Source organism: Arvicanthis niloticus, chromosome 24 (assembly GCF_011762505.2).
Source record: "Arvicanthis niloticus isolate mArvNil1 chromosome 24, mArvNil1.pat.X, whole genome shotgun sequence".
Lineage (NCBI taxonomy): Eukaryota > Metazoa > Chordata > Mammalia > Rodentia > Muridae > Arvicanthis > Arvicanthis niloticus.
In genome coordinates, this window is record NC_133432.1 from 26,691,918 (window position 1) to 26,714,000 (window position 22,083).

At 45.0% G+C, this 22,083-nt stretch overlaps 1 protein-coding gene across 11 annotated transcripts in view; it reads right to left on the reverse strand.

Moving 5' to 3' along the window:
- Cux1 (cut like homeobox 1) overlaps positions 1-22,083 on the reverse strand; it is a 313,743-nt gene that overhangs the window by 182,875 nt on the left and 108,785 nt on the right. The gene's annotated exons all lie outside the window — the stretch shown is intronic.

The window sequence follows — 22,083 nt, forward strand, 5'->3', positions numbered from 1 at the left end:
ATGTGTGTGTGCGCATGCACGTTTGTATAAGTGCAGGCATAACATGCTACATAGTATGCACACAGACGTGGGAAGACAGCCTCAGGAGTCGGCCCTTACAGGGCCGTGTTCACCATGGCATAGCCAGGCTAGGTGGCCCTCCCTGGAGCTTCCAGGGACTCTCCTGCCCCTGCCTCTCATCTCTCTGGAGAAGGACTGGGATGACAAGCACCGGCGATGCTGCATCCAGCTTCGTGTAGGGCTGGGGATTTGAAACAGGGTCCTTTTGCTTGCCTGGCAAGCATTTTAACCACTGCTGTATCTCCCAATTCCTTTAATGCTTTCTTTCTTTCCTTTCCTTTCTTCCTATCTTTCTTTCTGTATAGTGTAATGATAATATAAAAGTAAACAAACATACCACAACTGAGTGTTATACACAGGAAATGCTTTTCCCTTCTGTTCCAGGCATAGAGCAAGGAACAACCCACCTTCAGCAACCTTCACAAGCCCTTCAAAATAAGTGCCACATACTCCCTGCTAGGAAAAGATGTGTCTGTCCCCGCTGGCCTCTGCATCTCATGCAGGCATGTCATTTGTCGAGGAGAGACGCAGCGTTCTGGATTACAGTGGTAGAGGTATACACGTGATGATATATGGGAGCCCAGAGTTGGACTTGGTACTGAGTGGAGGCCAGTGAAGCAATGGCACATGCTGAGGGCTGTGTTCGGGCTCAGAGAGCGTACAAGCCAGTTCAACAGCCTTAGTTACTAATGGGAAAGACCGCAGAAGGTGCCTGATCAAGAAGAGCCCATAGTTAAGATCCATTCTTCTTTTGTTAACTTGATAGAAGCCAAGCTCCCTGGCTCTGCAGCCCATGAGGTTCGGAGCTCATCCTCAGGTTCCTACTGAGCCAATGAAGCACAGTTAGGGTAGGGCCTGGAGTCGGGGTTGCTAAGGATGGTTCCAGCAGGCCTGAACAAGGGCCCTTGCCCCTCACCTTCTTGGGAGGAGTCAGGGAAAAGATTCAGTGCAGGAAAATAGCTGCTTGTTCTGTTAGGTGAGTCATGCGATGAGTAGCTTTTATTTTACCAACTGTGCTAGTGCAGTACTTACTTTGCTAATGTTCTTATTTAGTCTCAAGAACAAACTCTTAGATAAGCCACCCCCACCCCTCTCCCTCTTCCTCCCTTCCTCTCTAGTATCTTATGTATCTAGCTAACGTCAAACCCACTATGGCAGATGATCTAGAGTTCCTGATCCTCCTGCATGCACTAACTTTCACATCTGCTTTGGTTTAAGCAGTGCTGGGGCTCAAACCTAGAGCTTGCTCCCAAGCTCAGCACATGTTCTACCAAATGAGCCACATGCCCAGACTGTGCAGTTTCAATTATTCCTTCTGAACACTACCTAGGCCAGCACTAAGCTCCAAATAATTTGGTAGAAACGGCATCATTTGACTGTCATAAGAAGGAGATTTCTATTATCCACATTTATAGGCCCAGAAACTGAGGCAAGAGTGCTGAGGAAACTATCCAAAGGTTGCTTCCCCAGTCAGTCGGCTCCAGAGTTCACAACCTGTCCACTGCAGTTCACCTACAAAATGTATCATCGTGTTGCTGTGTCTTTCTGCCTGTTCTGAAAGGGTGTGGAGTCTCATGGTGGGTGGAATCAAGCCCCGTCTCATATTAGCTACCATGACCTTGAAGAGAATGTGGCTCCTGACAGAGCCTACTGGCAGGTACAGGCTGTGTTTAGGCAAAGGCTGAAAAACATACCCTGCCTCTACTTGTGACCTTAACCTTAATCTTCATAGGACCTCTAGGGTCTGGCTGCATTCCCTTGGTCAGGACCCTTTCCTGGAGGACCTGTGTGTCTCCCCATCTTACAGAAGCAGGTCAGTTCAGAACTGAAGGTGAATGTATCTGAAAGCCACGGCTATAGACTGTATACACATAGCAATTTGTTACTGTGAAAAACCATCTGTTTCGTGGTATTACAATCCTCAGAGGGCAAATTATAGCTAGCGTTCAACATAAAACATCAATTTAAACCATCAACTATTCATAATTTCAATTCTTTATTGGAAACCAAGGACATAAATGTCAGGGAATAAAGCAATATTTCTTTTATTAACTGTTCCATTCATCTGGCTATTAAATAAAACCAGGGCCCCAATAAATGGCAGGAATCCTTGCCTGACAGCCACGCCAAATAGCTATATAATTCTCAGATGCTCTAAAACAACGAAAATGGCGTTATTTGAAAAGTTTGAAACTTTAATATATAATAAAATTAAGATGGATGTGATCTTGATACATTGGGAGGCAATGTGCAGTGTCTTCATATTCAAATAGATTTCATCTTGTGTGTTTTTATTTTCTCTGGGGTTCATTTTGTACCTAGAACACACTGCTTTTATGAGTAGGCTTGGCAGGCACTAGCTCCAGCATTTTCAACTGACATGTAGCTTTCCCAGGCTCAAACCACCTCCCCACTGCTTGCCTGGGCCTGTGTCATGAGGGAAGTGCATTTCTTGGAGTACAAGGATTTCAGAGCATGACCCTCTCTGGCCCTCTTAGGCTATTCTATAAAAAACAGCAGGATAAAAGGCTCTAAGCGGGTTCTTGAAGGTAGTGGCTATCTTGTGTGCTTGTGTGTATGTATGTCCATGTTTGTGTGGTGGCCAGAGGGTAACAAGAAGCATCTTCCTCAGCTACTCCCCACCTTAGTTTTGGAAACAAGGTCTCTCACTGAACTTGGAAGTCCCTGATTCAGCCAGACCATCTGGCAGGCAAACCTCAAGGATCCTCCGTGTCTGCCTCCCAGCACTGGGTTACAAGTACACGCAACAGTGGTCAGCTTTTGATTGTTTGTTTTTTTTTTTAAAGTTGCCTTTTAGCTTTTTTTTTTTTTTGTAATTTTTAAATTTGGAGATTATAATTACATCATTTCCCTCCTTCCTCATCCCCTCCCATGTACCCCTCAGCCTCCTTTTAATTAATCAGGCTGTATAATATTACTTGTATGTCTATGTCTCCAGGGCTGACCATTTGTTGCTTTTATATGGGTGTTAGGGTCAGAAATATGTCCTCATACTTTGGTGGCAAGCACTTTGCCCACTCAGCCCTTTCCCCAGCCCCCACTTTTTTCTTTTATAATAAGTAACAGGAGTATATGAAAAGGAAATTCACAAACCTCTGAAGAGTATTTACAGAGCCCTTTGTGTACCAGAACTCAAACTGGAACTTTTAAATGTACCATCACATAATAACCCTCTGGGCAGATATATTTAACAGATTAGGAAACAGGTTGGAGAAAGCCACCCTTCATCTCATCCATGTAAAGTACACCTACGTGTTAGCTGACAAGGAAGCCAAGAAGGCCACTAGTCAGTCCCTAACAATCAGGTGGCTGTGGTTGGCACAGAATGGTTAACCAGCAGAAGCAGCAAGATCAGGTGGCTGAAGAGTGGGAGGCACAGAGGAAAAGAACTCAGTTCCGCATCCTACCTGGAGAGAGGAGACTGGCAAATGGGGGGAGGGGTGAAGGGGGGACAGGGAAGCCTGGGAGGGGCAGTGCACCTGGGCTGAACGTTTTGCTATGTTTTATTTTGAGACTGGGTTTACTCTGTAGCCATGGCTGTCTCTGAACACAGTGTAATCCTCCTGCCTCTGACTCCTGGGTGCTGAAATTACAGACCTAGGTAACTATGTAATCACTTGCTTTGATTTAGACATTTAATGTCCTTCAAGGCACATGCTTTAAAGGCTTGGTGACCAGCTCTTGGGGAATGATAGGAACTATAAGGGATGGCACAAATGGGGTGGCTTTAGATCATGTGGTATGGGAAGGAAAATACCCTTGAAGAGGATGACAGGATGCTGATTCCTGCTTTCTTTCTCAATTCTTGGCCATAAGGTAGCCCTCTTTGGTCCATCACAGATGCCCCAACCATGCTTCATTGTACTGCCACAGGCACAAAGCCATCTCTGAAACCTTTCAACCCGTGAGCCAAAATATACCTTGTCTCTTGATACGTTCATTATGCTGGGTATCTGTTATAGTGATAGAGTGTTTACTACCAAAATCCCCTTTTGTTCCCCTTTATTTTTTTAGAGCTTAATTTCTAAGACAGACATGGTCACACTGTGAATAATTATTTAAAGAAGATCCAGGCTGGGAGCATGGATCAGTGGTAGAGAGCTTGCAAGGGGCTAGGGCATGGCTCAGTGGCGGAATAGTTGCCTAGAATCCCTTAGTGAGATTAAGATTAGCTAGGCAAGTGCAGGAAATGGCATTAGGACAGGGCCTTGAAGTTCAGCATGTGGTGGCAGCACGGAGCCTGGAACAAGAATGCATCAGGAGATACAGGGGGAGACTGTAAGATCTGATTCTCACTACTGAAAGTTAAACTGGGTTCTGCGATGAAGACATGGGGGCTGAACATAGAACTAGTGTGGGATGGCTTATGACAATAACAGCAGTGTAGCGGGGAGATGACACATAATGTTAGACAGGCTACCGGGAAGAAACCAGGTCACATAAGACCTTTACCCTGAGTGGCTTGTGGGTGGTGACTTCATTTCCTAAAGGACCAGGCTAGTGGCAGGGAATGTGGTAGAGAGATCATATTTCTCTTTTTGAGTCCTGTGAAGTTTGAGGTGTCTCTTCAAGTCCAGATGTTGAATAGAGCAGGCAGTAAAAAACTAGGATTAATATCAGTATAGATGTTGGTAATGTTTAAAACTAATCGGTGCTGAATGTGATGGCAAACACCTGTAACCCCAGAATTTGAGAAATAGAGAAAGGAAGATTGAAGGCCAGCCACAACTACATAGCCAGTTGGAGGTATTCATGAGACCTTGATTTTTAAAGTCTAAATACATAAATATAAAATGGGTAGGGAAAGTTGGACTGGAGACACTAAAGACTAGGACTCCTAGATGCCAGAACAACAGTGAGGGCTGGGAAGGGGCAAACAACTAGCATGTGAGACCCTCCAGGATGGCAAAGGACAACAAGGAACAGGAAGAAAATAGGTCCTGGGGAGGAGGAGTTGGCCATGACAAGGAACTGCCTAGGACCTTACCAGTTGACTGTGCCTTTCACACTTACCCTGCTTGTCCTATATATGATGAGGCTAAAGAGGTCAGATTTCAACTTGACGTCTGAATCATTAGCCTTAGCCCCTACAGAGAGAAGGTGTGTGTGTGTGTGTGTGTGTGTGTGTGTGTGTGTGTGTGTGTTCTGTCAGTCTGTATCTGAGTGCAGGTACCTGCAAAAGCCAGGAGTCAGATCCTCTGAAGCTGAAGTTACAGGCAGTTGTGAACTGCCTGATATGGGTATCGGGTATGATCTTAACCACTAAGCCACCTCTCCAGCCACCTTTCCCTGACTTTTAAAATGTCAGTAGGACTGCAGCAGGATCTTGGCATTTAAGGTGGTGACATAATTGCACATATGGAGAAGCTCTAGGTTAATTTTAATTCAAGGCTGAGGAAATGTCTCAGTGAGTAACATGATTGCTGCAAAAGCATGAAGACCAGAGTTCAATTCCCAGAACCCACAGCATGTGTAGTAGAGGCACACTCCTACTCCTCCCAGGACCAGCTTGCTGGACACAGGAGGATCCCTGGGGTTCACTAGCCAACCAGCCTAGCCTAACAGGCTATTTAAAAGTCAAAGAAAGAAAGGACTGTCTACTGCACAAACACTGAATTGCAGCTGAAAGCCCATGGGCTATATAATGTCTTTAAGTGTCAACTTTGAATGAGGGTAATCATTTCAAAATCCTTTCTGAATTTTCAAACTATAGTCTGCAATAGGCATATTTTGAGCATATTTCTACCTTTTAAAAATGTTTTAAAGCATCTTCGATTAAAAGAGGTTTTATTTCTGCAGAGCTAGGGACTAGACTTAAGGTATGTATGTGCTAAGTGAGGGCTATACCACACAGGTGGTAGACTAGTTAGAATATTGCACAGAATGCTGTGTTGGGGCTAAAGTGTTGCACATCTGTCAGCCCAGAGCTCAGGAGGTGGAGGCAGGAAGACCAGGACTTGAAGGTTATCCTTGGCTACATACTGAGTTTGAGGCTAGCATGGAATACACAAAATCCTCTCTCAAAAGAAGGGAAAAAAACACACACAAAAGAGAAAATCAAACTAAATAATAAAAAATAAATAAATAAAACAACGCTTGCGTTGAGGAAATTAATTGAGCTATTAATTTGAGGTACTTCACATCATACACTTAAAACTGAAAACAGCTGATTCCACAGTGACTAACTCAGGTAGGAGGACAAGGTGACAAGGAAAATGCCATATTCTTTAGAAACAAATGAACAGCAAGAAAAAGCAACAAACCCATCAGAAAAGAAAGGGGGAGCCATTGGTATAAAATGATGCCACTGGGTTGCAGTATTAAATGATGCCCCGCCTTACTGTTTTGTTGGGAGACATATCTCACTTTGTAGCCAAGGTTGGCCTCCAACTCATGACTATCATTCTACCTCAGCTTTTTGATTGCTGAGATTACAGACATGAACAACCATGCTGGACTCCACAAATTTACTCTTACTATAAAACTTCAGGAAATAAAGATAGCCCTAGCTCTCTTTGTCCCTGTTAACAGTCACCACCATAAGCTTCTCTTGTCTCTGTAACACAAAAGAAACTTTACTTAGACTGTGTGGCACTGTTTGACACTGTGCCTGGAAAAGGCCAACCTGTAACATATCTCCATCTATATTTAGATTATAGAATTAGATCCCAGTTTAGTGAACTTTCATCTCCTAATGTGGGATGTTTCCCAAGACTGCCTGAATTAGATTTCCTACTCATTAGTTTCCTGTAAGCTAGGATTCAAAGGCCTTACTTCCTAGCGTCTTGCTTCTTTCGTCATTTCACAACACTTCAGGTTTCATCAGTAGTTTGGGGAATTCGAAGTAGGATTTCATTTCCTAATAATCTGTAAAGATGGGGACAAGATGAAACTCAGTAATGTGCGTTAGATAAGAATGTGCTGACTTTCAGGAATGTGAGTCTTTCAGGGCCAGCCACTTGTTCTTTGTGGGTCAGATGGCTAACATTTGAAATGAGTGTTTCAACTGATAGGTATATGCCACCCTGCCTGATTGGGTCAGTGGCATTGAGAGCTGATAATTAAGAGGCCAGTTCAAGATACAAAACAAACAAACAAACAACCCAAAGGGGTGTGTCCTCCACCAGAGAAAGTGTGCCTACCATGGCTAAATTGCGCAGAAGGAAGGATTCATGGCCTAGGTGAGGGTCAAGTGATATGACTTGGTATTTCTCTCCCAAAATGGAGCAGAATGTACAACTGCAGACTTCAGTTGCCTGAAGAGTAGTCCCCAGAACTCAAGCATCACTTTTAAAGTCAAAGGAAAGAAGCCAAAAATAAAGGGCAGAGCTTTGTGCCTTAAAGTCTTATTAGGGTTTAGGATATGGCTCAGTGGTAGAGCACCTGCCTAGACTCCTCCAGTGAGGGGCTGGGAGCCACGGCTCAGCAGTATACCATATATGCAAAGTCTTGTATTGGATTTCTAAGACCTATTTAAAAAAAAAAAAAAAAAAAAAGCCTGTGGGACAGTGGTGACAGGTCATGCCTCTTTGGCAAGCTATGGTGATATCTCTGAAGGCAAAAACAGAGCTTTGAGACTGGTACTACACAACAATCACCTGAGGCTCCCCCTTATACCAACTGATACCTCTCTAGATAATGTCTGTAAGACTGGTTTCATGTGCCTGGCCCATAGGAGACCTGGGCCAGCTAAAATGCTGGAACCAGAACTTAAGTATGAGGAGTGACACATCCTTCTCCCTCCTGGCTGAATCAAGCATGGGAATATATTGGACAGAGATGATGAAGGCACATTGGACATCACAAACAATAACAACAGCCATCCCAGAGTCAGGGTATTCAATGGATTCAGGGCCTGATAGATACCTGCTCCCTCCCAGAAGTCCCTTCAAGCCAGCAGGCCAAGAAAATTCTTAAGACTACTTTGTCTACAAACAACATGTGCCCAAAGAAGGAATCATGCAGATAAAAGAGGGACGGAGAGTTTTTCTCAAGTTCTAACAACCAGGGAGGGCTCTGCCTGCTGTGTTTGCCCTGACTCTGAAGACAACAGTCACCTTCACTGAACAATCCAAAGCCTGGGAGGTTTTTCTTCCTCTTCTTGCAGATAAATAGAATGGTATTTCTATTAACCTACAAGATACATACACACTATGGCAAGCAGTTGGCAGCCCCGGGCCCCTCGGCTCACACCCTGGGCTTAGCTCATGGACCATGAATGTCGCCTACTTCATTTCTGGGAAACTTATGGTCAAGTCTATGACTCATCTTTCAGTATAGGGTCAGGGATGTACTTTGAATAGTTGCCCAATTTGGGGTCTGCTTGTCAGTCCTTGGTTTATTTATTATTTATATATGTTAGTTTTGGTATTTTTTTTTTTTTTAAAGGCAGGGTTTCTCTGTGTAGACTTGGCCTGGAATTTGCTCTGTAGACTGCCTTGCTTGTTACAGCAAGCCAACTCTACCTAGGCAAGCTGTTGGCAAGTGCAGAACTGAGTAACACAGCCAGCTGAAGGGCAGTCAGGGCATGATGACAAGAGTGTGATGCTTGGGGTCAATGAACTCAGACTCTGTATTAGGTTTGTCACAGACTTGTGAGGACAGTGACTATCTGACCTCAGTTTCCTCAGACACATAATGGAGAAGTGTCTAGCCTGGGCGGTCACTGTCATCAGCTGACATCCTTAACAGGGATCAGCCAGACACAAAGCAGGTGCTTAAGACAAATTGCCCATTATACTTCCCCTTGACTGTAGGCAAAATTTGCAGAAATCCCACCCAAAGTCCCTCTAGACAGCCCAAGTACCTCTACACATCTAGGAAGTCAGCTGACCTAGGGATGGTTGGTCCTAGCTAGGAATCTGCAAAGCAAAGGTGATAGACTGGAGTCTGTCTACTCTCAGAGGCTGGTTCTGCCACGATGAGGGCATGGACCCTTGCTACCCCAGGCTCCCTTTGTGGGGAATGAGCAGCCCACATATGACACCTGGCATCAAGCTCTGTCTGAAGCAAGTGTCTGCCAGGGAAGAATTGAAAGTCAAGTCTGCCGACTTCTCTTAGAATGGTCTGTCTTGAGTTTTCTACCTCGGCTGACTGCCCCACATCACTCAGTGAGATTCTGGGCCACTTTCTGCAACTGTCATTCAATTCTGGCTCCAGATTGAAACCTCATTTGAATGTTAACAAGCACAGCAATTAAGAGGGCCGATCTGTTGAGTACACATCACAGAACACATTTGAAACCCAAATACAAATATTTCAGTCTGCCTTGGGTAGGAATAAGCATGGTGAGCTATATGACTTGCAAACTGAATGCTCTCAAACATGTCATTTTGGGTCTCAAAGATGGCACCACTAGGGGGAGGGGGAAGATAGGCTTAAAGAACATTATATGATTACAAGAAAACCTTCTTTAAAAGACACAGTACTATGCTGGGGGACAAATCCGTGGGTAGGAGCACTTGCTGCAAAGGCATGAGAAGCTGAGTTTGGATCCCTAGTACCCACGTAAAAGGCCAGGTGTGGCTTTGTGCACACCTGCAATTCCAGTGCTGTGAGGGTCAGAGATAGGAAGATGATTGGGGCTTGCTGGTTGCCAGCCTAGCTCTAGCTCCAGTAAGAGACACTGTCTTAAGGGAATAGACAGAGTGGCAGAGCAGAACCCTGGCACCCTCCTCTAGCCTTGTACAGAGCACATACTCATGCATAAACACACAGGGGAAGGGCATACAGATACACACATGGAGGAAAGCAGTATTTTGAAAAAAAAAAGAAAAAGAGAAAAGAAGAAAAAAGAAATTGTCCTAGTATAACGATGATAGATTCAGAAGGAGAAAGAAGGCGCCGTTAATCCTGTGGAATCCCGAGTCCTACTGAGAGGAAGTCAATGGCTGAAGAGTTAGTTATTACTGCAGGCCAAACACCTCATTTTTCCAGGTAGATGCTAACTTCTCTGGATATGGCTAAGAACATTCCAGAAGTACACACTGCACACATTTCAACTAAAGATAGAAACTATGCTTAAAAGCTAATTTGGTATTTTTAGAAGTTTGGGTTTCTTTGATCTGGCCAAAAGAGGCCTAAACTTCAGCTTCCAACTATTTCAGGCTACACTCCACAGTGCTGGAGGGACTGGGATGTCTGTAGCCATTCAGTTATTGAGACCTGTGGGTTTCTTCAACCCCCATGCTGAGGAGGTGGACGTGTGGAGATGCACGTGCAGTGAAGGGCTCTTATAGGGAGGATCCTAGATCACTAAACAGATGAATTCCCAAAGTGTGACTTAGGGACCTTTTGTGATACTTAGATCTCCTGAACTCAAGTTTGTCTCTGTCTCTCTGTTTACCCCACCCCCCTACACAAACACCACACCTCTGTTTTGTAAACAGGATTTCATATATGCTAGGCTAGCCTCGAACTTGCTATCTTGTCAAGTATGCATTTGAACTCCTGATCCTTCTGCTACTTCATCCTCCTAGGCTTACACACATTCACCACCCCTGGTTTATGTGGCGCTAGGGGCAGAACGCTGGGCTTTGTACATACGAGGCAATCACTCTGCCAACTGGAGCCACAGCACCAGCCTGTTCTATGTGTGCTTTGGGAAAGGGCCTCACTACGTGGTCCAGGTTGGCCAGGAAATCATGATCCACCTATTTGACCTCCCAATCACTAGAATTACAGAGCATACGTCACTTTGCCACCAGGGTTGGTTTCTTTAAGGTGCCTTTGGGATCAGCTCTCAATCTGGCCAGGCCATTGACAGGACTTGCTATAACAGACTAGGGGTCTATGGGAGCTTCCCTAGCTGCTTACTCCTGAGGAAAGAGGAGTGGGAGCTGAGCACCCAGCCCAAGGCAACACAGCCGAGGAATTGGCACTTCCAGATCCAAGGTGAGTCTCTAAAGTGTTTCCCCACAGGGTGAACATTCACCCAACACTCCCCTGTCTCTCTTTTAGGGATTGGGCAAGGACAACCTGACAGCCAAAGGATCTTAGACTTTTCCTGGGACTACACACACACACACACACACACACACACTCAGAGGGGTGGGGGAGGTTGTTATAGCTCAGGTCAGAGTTTGCTTAGAATGTACCTGGCCATGGGTTCTATCCTAGCACCATAAACAGCAACAAAAAAGACAGCAAGCAACAGAGATGGTGGACTAAGTAGACAGACCCAGAAGCCCACACAGAGTTAGGTCTCCTGGTGCCCCACTTCTTGATATGCATTTAGTATGGAAATATTCTCCTTATTTGATTTGTTTGTTCATTTAGCACTGGAGATGGACCAGGGACTTGTGCATGTTAAGTGAATACCACTGAGCCAAGCTCCCAGCCCCTCACTGGGGGATTCTAGGCAGGGGCTCTACCACTGAGCCACGCCCCCAGCCCCTCACTGGGGGATTCTAGGCAGGGGCTCTACCACTGAGCCACGCCCCCAGCCCCTCACTGGGGGATTCTAGGCAGGGACTCTACCACTGAGCCACACCCCAGCCCCTCACTGGGGGATTCTAGGCAGGGGCTCTACCACTGAGCCACGCCCCCAGCCCCTCACTGGGGGATTCTACTCAGGTGCTCTACCACTGAGGTGTTATCTTCTTCTGCTTCTTTGTTTATGTGAAGACAGAGAAAACAAAAGGATAAAACCCCACCACATTCTGATTGCTCCAAGTTGCAGACACACTGGGGAGCTATTAACTACAAGGATTTTGGGGTGTCACAGCCCCTACAATCTCATGTTCCATATAAGAAAAGGGATCTGTAGAGAAAACAACTTGTCTAGGAATAATCCTGATTGTATGTTTCTAAGGACCCTTTATGGATCTTTTTAGAGTATGATACATAAATCACCCCTTCACGTAGCATGTTAGGGATATGGTTAAATTAAATGTACACAGCTCACAGAGCCTATGTAGCTTTTCAGCGGTTAAGATGCACACCCAGGCTGAGCAAGTCACTTTATTTCTTTAGAACCATTACAATGTCATTATTTGCAAAAGAATTTGTGTTCAATGAATATTACACAAGCAAGATACTTTCAGAAAGCTTCTAAACCTGCAGTTTCAAATCTTTCCCAACAAAGACAGAATTTGGGCTCACAGCCCATCTTAGGGCTGACATGGTTTTAGAAACTGTTAGGGCTGTATTAGTCACTGGAAGACACTGAGCTAAGTCACAAAGGTGTTAAATGGAGAAGGATTCCAAATAACTCCTCTTCCAAAGATAGCTAGGGCTGGGACTATGTAGCAGGACCAGTGGAGATGTCACAAATACATTCTATGCGAAAGCTCTGAAGGACATTGGCTAAACTGTCACTGGCACCTTTATAAAGAATCCCAGCCTAAGGTTTTGTTGGTGAAACAGAGTCTCGTTATCCCAGACTGGTCTGGAACGCTCTATGTAGCAGGATGACTTTGAACTTCTGACCCTTCTGCCTCTACCTTGAGAAGATGATAAGCATGTCACACCCTGTTTATTCACTGATGGGGATGGAGTTTAGGGCCTCATACAGGCTATACAAGCACTCTATCCACTGAGCTTTGTCTCCAGACCTCAGGTAGGTTTCTGAGTATTCCTGCTGCCTTGATCTTTTGACATTATCTGACTCCATAATCCAAGCCCCAGCATGGATAGTGAGTACGCTTCCATCACACTGCAGAAATTAGCCTGAGGGACCAGACCAGACGGTAATAAATTAAAAAAAAAAAAAAAAAACTGCATCTATTTCTAACACTGCCTTTCAGAGAAGAGTGACAGCAGAAACCACTAAACTTCCAGACACAGGGCTCTTATGCCAACCATGTGTCAATACACAAAGCATACCGCTCCCCAGGCAAGGACTAGGAGAGGCTGCTGGCTGGGGAACAGGCCTAGGCCCCAAGGAGCTGATCTTGCTGGCACTCGTAGAACGGGGCCAGTTGTGGAAAGCTAAGCATGCCTTCCATTCTTGACAGTGCTTCAGTGAGGACTTGAGAGCCATGAAGACAGGGCTTAGGGCCCCTGGTGACACTGAGGGATGCCAGGGAGATGAGATGGCAACAGTTGTGTGATATCCAGCAACTCTGTCACAGCATGGCTGATCATGTCTACTTGCCCTTGTATAAACTATGGAGGCAGGGCTTTCTGGAACACAAATGTGACCATGCCACAACATGCATGAGAGTGAGCTTAGCTTCTATTCTAGCTGTGCTCATGTTGCTTGGTACAGTGCCTGGTCCCTGAAGACACTCATGACAATGGTGCACCTAGAGACACACTGAAGTAGAAGCCAGCTGCCTCCTGGATGCGGAGACATGTATCCAGGTAACAAAGAGGATGCCTTTCAGGGCCAAGCAATAGCTCTCATCTTTCCTGCCCCTTCTCTCTCATTCTGGTTTCTTCCACAGGAGGCAGACTCTGCCTGACAGAGGCCTTGGTACACATAGGGGAAGGTTTTGCTCACCTACAAACCCCTTCCTCTCTGTATGCCCTTTCACATTTCTCTCCTCTTACTTCAATTCATAAATAAAAATGTTTAATATATGGTGCTTTTAGTTCCTCATACTTCTTAAGCCTAGCACAAGCTAGCTCTCCTCTCCCAAGATCTTTTACTTTCTCCAGAATGTTCCCCACTTACAGATCCCAGTAGATGACACAAAAGAGCCCAAAACAACGGGTAGCTTCATTTTCCTTTCTAAGAATAAAAAGAAGCAAATCATGGGCCATTAAATCACCTGTGGTTATAGACTCTATAGGTGACTAAAGCTCTCAGAAGTCTGATAGGCCAGCTGTGGTGAGGCAGGGAGCATCTCTGGGCAGCAATGAGAAAGAAGCTGGCCATACTGGGCTCTATGCCTTGTGGGGCAGGGGTGGCTGCCAGAAGTAATTTTTGCCTCTAGGATACTAGCTCTGCAATCCTTAAGGTCCTGTCCATATCTTTGTCCTGGCTTATCATGCATGCAGTATCCTGTATAGACAAGATAGGAGGCTAGCATAGAACAACAGGCTAAAGAAAACTATCTGGCTGTGTCCACTAAGACTTACAAGCTCCAGATCAATGTGAAAACCCCGAAATGTCCAGGTTAGTATCTCCAAAGACATCCCTCCCCAAGGTGGAACTCCACTCATGGGAGCAGCTCAACTCAGAATATAATAATAGCTAAGACTTACATACCATCTTTTCAGAGATGTGTTTTCAGATCTCCTTGGTAAGATTTGCCAATGAGACTTGAGGCTAGACTCCCTTTTGCCATTTTTTTTAAACATTGTTTGCATTAGATCTGAATAAACATGGTAGCAAAGTCCTTCCATTAAATGTAGGCATCTGCTTGCAAACCTGCCCTGGTTGCACACTGGAATACCTAGAGACCCAAAGCTCCTGGCATCTGGCCCAGATGGCCCTGATTTTTCAGAGTCAGCCACCTCAATTTCTCAAACACAGAAATGCCTTCCTGGGTACACAGCTTGTTTCCTAACTATGATGGCAGGTGAGGTATCCCAGACTGTTACTTCCTTTAAGTGGACAGAACTGTTCACATGACAAGCTCATATCATATAGCTCCCCACTGCAGAGCTGTCTCTACTCCAGAGCATATCGCTCTAAATCTCTCAATAAAGTAATCAAACTGCTTTTTAGATGACAATACTCAGATGGGCTGGCAAAATGAAGATGGTTTAGTGGGTAAAGGTGCTTGCTACCAAGACGGTGGAAGAAGGAAAGTCACTCAACCTATAAGTTGTCCTGACTGCATACATGGTATGGCATATGTGTGAAAGTATGCACACTAGTGTACACACACCAACGTAGTATTTGCTATGACAGTTATGACTTCTAAAGTAGGCAGAGCATAGGGTAGAAAATTGCTGTGGTCCTGCCCCTAAGGGCCAGCCGGTACTCTGCCCCAGCTTCTTCCAGTGGTTTCAGTATGCCTCTGGGATTGTGAGAACGCTCTCATGCACTTCCTAAGCTGTTTTCTCCCCTCCTTATCCTGCTGCCTCTTCTACAGTCTTGCCACCAGCATGATTTTTAAAGATTGTGCAACACTTCAAAAGTGTGGCTAGTCTTGGCTGCTTTTTAAAATATACGGCTTCCGTTGTTCTAATAACAGCTGATCTGGGGCTAAAGGAACAAACAGATGATCCTGAGAACTGTGAATTTCCATGTGGGGGCTGCCATAGGCCTCACCTCCCAAATGGTTGTACAAAAGATATTTTTGCCTAAGACAAATGATGAGGATGATAGCTAATGTAGCTGGGTCAGAGAGAGAGAGAGAGAGAGAGAGAGAGAGAGAGAGAGAAGAGGAGAGGAGAGGAGAGGAGAGGAGAGGAGAGGAGAGGAGAGGAGAGGAGAGGAGAGGAGAGAAGAGAAGAGAAGAGACGAGACACACCACTGGCTGCTCTTCCGGAGGATCTAGATTCCATTCCCAGAACTACACAGTGGCTCACAACTATCTGTAACTCCAGTTCTAGGGACTCCCGATGCCCTCTTTTGGCCCAAACACATAAAAATAAATTTAAACAAAATTTAAAGAACACTGTTGTGTGTGCTGAGCTGGGTCCTCACAGAAACCTTGATTCCCCCATGAGCCATGGACAGAGGTGACAAAGGCCCATGGATGGCACCTGTTGCTAGTTGGTGCCTCTCATATCTACAAGCACATTCTCAGCTTTGTCCCTGAGGGCTGGCATGCCATCTAGCTCTGCTTGGATGACCCACTGTATTTTCAAATTCTCCAAATGTCAATTCTGTTCCTCACTGTCACCCCAGAAAACCTAATCCCTTGAGGACTCCTGTTACAGAAATCCACGCAGCCCTAGCCAGAGGGCCGAGCTTCCCCTCCGGCCTAGCACCCTCATCCCCACCTCTGTACACGACCACCTCACACTCTTCCCTACCACACTGCTCAAGTTCCTTATTTAGACTGGATGGCCACGAATAAACATTTACAGGGAGGGAGGAAGAAGGGCCCACCTTGCCAAACAGTCAGTAATACGTAAATAAATGTTCAGGAAGAGGAACATCTTCTGGCACAGCAGATTCTCTTTATATGACAGGTCCTTACGACAGGCATAGCAGCACACCTGTAATCCCAGGGGTAAGAAGACGATTGAGTTTGAGGCTAACCTGAGCTATATAATGAGACTGTGTTAAAGCATACCCACACTCACCCAGAAAAAGAGGTGAGAAGGTAGGAAGAGGAAAACATATTAAGAGGCTTTTCTAAGTTTTCCCCAAAGCCACAGATCCTTGTTAAGAAAAGGGATTCCCACAAATTAGTCATGTAATTTAATGTCAGTTCCTTCACCAAGAATCTCCTTAGCAAAACCTAAACAGGACAGGACAAACACTAAGAGCTCCACTACAGATAGAACAGATCCCAGAGAAATTACAATATACAGACATTGTAAAGAACCTTCAAGTACACAGTGAGTGACTGAAACCTAGGGTGGAGGAAAACTGCTACATCTCCCAAAATGTACTTTAAGGGACTGTGTGCTGTGAGGCAGCTGTGCCAACCTGGGGCATCTCCGTGGTGGTGAAATCTTATTAGAATAGCCAAAGAACAATGCTATTCTGAAAGGAGTTGCAAAATGAATCTGGTTATTGCCCTATAAAGAGGTAAACGTGTAACTAGGCTTAAAAGGGTCCACACGTTGTACCATGTTCAAACAGAAAGCCTGTTCACAGTGAGATCCTAAAGAGAACATGTTCCCATTAATTAAACAATGAAAACAGCAGCTTCCCCGATCAAGCAGGAACAAACAAGACAGGAAAGAATAGACTTCTTGTACAAGGGAAAAAGAGACATGCACACAAGGAGGGTGAAGCTGCACACTCCACCCTCAATATCATCAGTTTCAACAGAAATAATTAGAGGCTTGACAAGAGCTTCCTTCCCCACCTGATTCACAGCACCCAAGAAAGCAGAAAGGCCATGGCTGGTACTAAGGAGGGGATATCCAGGGCTCTATGCTCAAACTAGTCAGATACCCACATTAGGGAGAGTTATATCTGATGGGCAAATAACCAGAATGACAAATCATTTAGAGAATAGAATATAAAAAATCTAATATGGCCTGAGGTGACATGCGAATACAGCAGCAGCTGTTCAGATGAGGGAATGGGAGAAAGGGTAATACAGAAATGATGTGAACCATACTTCCTAACTGCTCCATGCACACGCACACCTAGCTCCATGTTTCCTTAAAGTAAACATATCAGGGAGACTGAGGCAGGGGAATTACAAATTCCAGGCCTGCCTCAGGAATGCAATGATAACTTGTACCCAAATAAAAAGTCTAAGAAGGAGGGTTGGAGATACAGCCTACAACAGCCTACCATGGCTCAGTGGAGAGTGCTTGGTCAGCATGCAAAAGGCCCTAGATTCAGTTCCCAGTATCGCTGGCCCCTCCAAAAAGGCCAAATAAGTAGGAAAAAAAAAACAAAAAACAAAACAAAAAACCCACTATCTCCTAGTGATACAAGAGCACCTGCCTGTTCAAATGATAATTAAAGACTTCAGGTCATACACCAACCACCTTTTTGGCCACCTAGCCACTGAATCAAGTCCTCAGAGTTCTTCTCTTTCAGGATGCTCTCAAATTTTGCAGCGGCACCATGTCACCAGTGACATTCCCTTCCTACCCTTCCTTAGTGGCCTCTCCCCTTCTCTGGGGTGTAACATTCTGGAGGGTCACTCTTTTTATATCCAAACACTTGTACTTAATAAGGTGAGACAGCAACATACCCTGAACAGGACGTGTTCCATAAATACATCCCAACAATGGGCTCCCGTTCTTGATCTTACCTAACTATAATCGCTTGTGAGCACTCTGGGAGGCACTACTCCACTGCACTAACTTTAACAGACAGGACGCTAACACTGAGTGTACGGAATCACTCTTCACGGACCATGGTCAGTACACAGCAGGTTGGGATCCTGAAGGTTCAGTGGTCCAGGCTCTTGTAACCTCTAACTCCCACTTACGAATATTGGGGAAGGACTGAGGAAACGGCTAAGTTGATAAGGTGCTTGTCTTATGAGAATCCAGGTCTATTAAAAACAAACAAAACAAAACTTCCAGCTGCTATGGCGGATCACATATGTGATACCACAGCTGTGGAGGCACAGACAGGCAGATCCTGGGGCTTGCCTGCCAGCCAGCCTAGCCTTCTTGGTGAGTTCCAGGCCAATGAGAGACCCTGTCTTAGAAAACAAGTTGGGTTGGGTTGGTGAGATGGAATTGCTTATTATACAAACTGACAGCCCAGGCTGGAGCCCCAGAATCCATAATGGAAAAAAAGAATTGACTGATTCATATTCTCTCTCTCTCTCTCTCTCTCTCTCTCTCTCTCTCTCTCTCTCTCTCACTCACACACACTCACACACACACACACACACACACACACACACACACACACACACACACACAGGCCATGTCATGCATCATTCAATATTTGCTTATGGTAGCTATACGTGCATGCATTTATGTGGTCTTTTTCTTTTATTGTCTTAAAATTTGGCTGAAGGAACTTCTGCAGTTCTTGTATTAGGTCATATCATGATTTTTTTTTCCATGTCATTTTTTCAGAGCTGGGGGCTGTTGAGACATGGTCTTGCTATGTAGCCAAGATAGCCTAGAACTTGGGGTCCTCCCGTAGCAGCCTCTCAAGTCCTGCAATTACAGTGTATATCATCCTGTTTGGCATTTTTTTTCCTTGCTTTTAATAAACAGTCTTGAAAAATAATATCACTTATATAATTTCAATGAATTAATCTGACATAAAAAAAATACCTCTTCATGGGAAATTAGTTGTTCCCTTTTAAAATTCATTATTCTTTCATACACACACACACACACACACTTTTGCCTCCTGTTACCCTTTCTTATCTCCCTCCATTCAATCATATTTTGTTGTTGAGACTAACATAGAATGCACACTCTTTTTCATGACACTGAGACCATGCCAAATTTCTCCCCCAGAACCCTGATTCTTAACTGACAAGTCACACAGGAATCTGAAGTTCATCAGGTGCTGATTTTCAAAAAGGACTCAAGTGAACATCCTGTGGTACCATTCCACCGTTTTAAAGGATCTTTGAAAGAGAAGTTGATTCAGAATCCATTTGAATTTTTAAAACTGACCTATTTGAACTAAATATGCTGTGAGTCAGATCCTAATCTGTGTGTCTGGTGTCACTCCCCAACAAGTTAGTTGGTGCCAAATATAAGCAGTCTGCTTCTACACAGGCTGAGCCTAACACAGAAAGGGAAATGACCTCAGTCAGCATCTGTGGGCCAGTGTCACAAAGGCCTATAACCCTGACTACAGACAAAATGGGCATGCTTGAAGTGGTCCTGTGACAATCCTCATTTCAAAAGGGACTTCCATGTGGCACATTTTATGGTAAGAGACGAGGAGGTGATGACACTGACTTATACCCACCATATTGGTTCTATTTCTCTTTACATTTTTCCAGTGTTGAAACGGAGACTGAACACAGGGCCTCTTGCATGCTAGCCAGCTTTTCACTGATGAGCCATGGGCAGCCTTCCCACTATAGGATTTTAGACAAGTGCTCTACAACTAAGCCTTATCTCCAGCTTCTGACTGGAGTATTCTAGGCAAGGACCTGGAATATTTCATTTTAACATCTACCTTCAAATATTTCTGCGCAATTCACCTCCTGCTTGGTGAGACTCCAGTCCACAGCATCATGGAAGACCATGGAGCATATAGCTTGTGGCTTCTCATTGCTATGCAAGGTACATAGTGGATAGATCAATATGTGGTCAGACACAAGTAATTCTGCAAATGTTTTTGCCACAGTATCTTCCCATCAGAAATGGAGACAAAATGATACCAGTGAGCACCATGAGGCTGCTATATACAGTAAGGCTGGAGGTGTGGCTCAGTGGTAGAGCTCCTGCCTGGAATCCCCCATTGGGGTCCTGGATACACAGCTTAATGGCAAAGCACCTATTTCAACTCCAGCAGGTGGTAAAAACTCCAGTGAAGCAGACCTTTTTGTGACACACTGGATATCAAGGCTACCAAGTAACAGGGATAGCAATAATCAAGTAATCCCAATGGCCACCATTTATTGAGGCCTCACTTTGAGTCACAATTTGAAATGTTTCTTTTTTTTCCCCCAAGTTACCCACAATCAAGAATCTAAGACACTTGAGCATTCCAACACTAAAGTGATATGAGAATTGTGTGTGTGTGTGTGTGTGTGTGTGTGTGTGTGTGTGTGTGACTTCCTATACATGTGCCCAGGAAAGATGTTAGGTGTTCTGCTTTATCATGCTCTGCCATATTCCTTTGAGACAGAGGTGGTCCCACTGAGCCTGGAGCTAGGCTACCATCAGCAAGCCCCAGAGACCCTCTTATCTCCCCCACCCCTCACAAACACTGAAATAAGCATGCCTACATTCTGTGTTTAATGTGAGTGCTGGCAATCTAACCTGGGTCTTCTTGCTTACACAGTTGCAGCTCTTATGCATTGAGCTATCTCCTCAGACCCCAGAAGGTGACTCCTAAAAGCAAATGCCAGGCATCCACTTTACTTGATGCTGTGAGACAAAACAGGAGACCCGCAGCCGCCGGCACCCTGGCACCAGCCTGAGCCTCAGCCTAGAGTCCAGATAATCTGTATTTGGTTCATGATGTAAACCTGGAACATCTCACTCTCTCACACTGCTCCAGTTTAAACCATCATTACTCACCATCCTGTGTGTTCACTTGGAAACACAGAGTGGTGTGGCCCACTCCCGCATCTCTTACTAAAGGAGAAAGGAGATGAACCTCACTTGTGTGGCATGAAATTCCATGAAGGGTACAAACTCACAGGACAACTCTGTAAGTTTACTAACAAGGCTGAACAAAAACAGAAATTTTCTTCTGGTATCTTTCTGCAAGAAGTGTCTGATTATGAAAACCAGTCCTGTATTTGAAACTTCCCTACTGCACCAAGTGTGATGTCAGCTGCCTTTATTTATTACCTATTTGAAGGGGGCAGGGAGAAGAAAATTTCCTGTTCCTTCCCTAACAAGATGAGTCACAATTTCCAAACATCAATCAATCCTTGAGTCAGAGTGGAGTAAGAGGAGGAAACGGCTGCAAGGCCTCCCACCATGAGCACTTCTCAGAACCATGGAAAATCAGGAACCCCGAGTGCTGACTCCACTTCCCCACTCCTCCTTACACAGAATCACACAGCATGTGGACAGCAGACCACAGGCACAAGAGCTCACAGCTCAGTTCTGCTTCCTCAAGCTAATAGTCTAGTCATTGCTAATAGTACCAATATTATCATTCATGGTCAGTATGCACTTTGGCAGATGCAGAAACACAGAGGTGGGTGCAATGCCCAGCTGCAGAGCCCATGAGCACAGAGGAAAGGCAGCAGGCAACAGAACACACAGGACAGTGAATCCACACACAGTCAGGTGTGTACAGATGGCTGTGGCATGTCAACAAGGAAACTAACAGATCAGGATCGGTGGCTAGGGCGCCATACATATTGTTGGGCTGACACCTCCACAGAGAAGGTGGTGACAGCAGTAGGGACTCAACAACCTACACAGTAAGTGCTAGGGAAGAAACATTCCAGAGCAACAGAGTCAGTCTCCATGCAGAGGCTGGTGAAAGTGCACACAGTGCTGGCCTAAGACTTGTGGATCTCTACAAAGTTCCCCAGGTAAAGAACACACTGTTCCCTGAACTACAGCCCAAGGGCCAAATCTAATCAGTATCCTGCTCCCTTGCTTGCTGGTTGGTTTTAAATAACATTTCATCAAGACATGAGCCCCCTCACCACTTGCATACGGTATGAGGCAGGCTTACAGCAAAGGTGAGAAGGTACCAGAGGCAGAATGGCCATCCAAGCCTGTAGGGCCTGGCATTTACCATGTATATTTGCCATCCCTCACTGATGGATGTGAGCAGACCAAGACAAAAACAAACTGTTCTGGTCAGTGGGATTTTCTAGGTTTCAGACTAGCCCTCACTGAGTA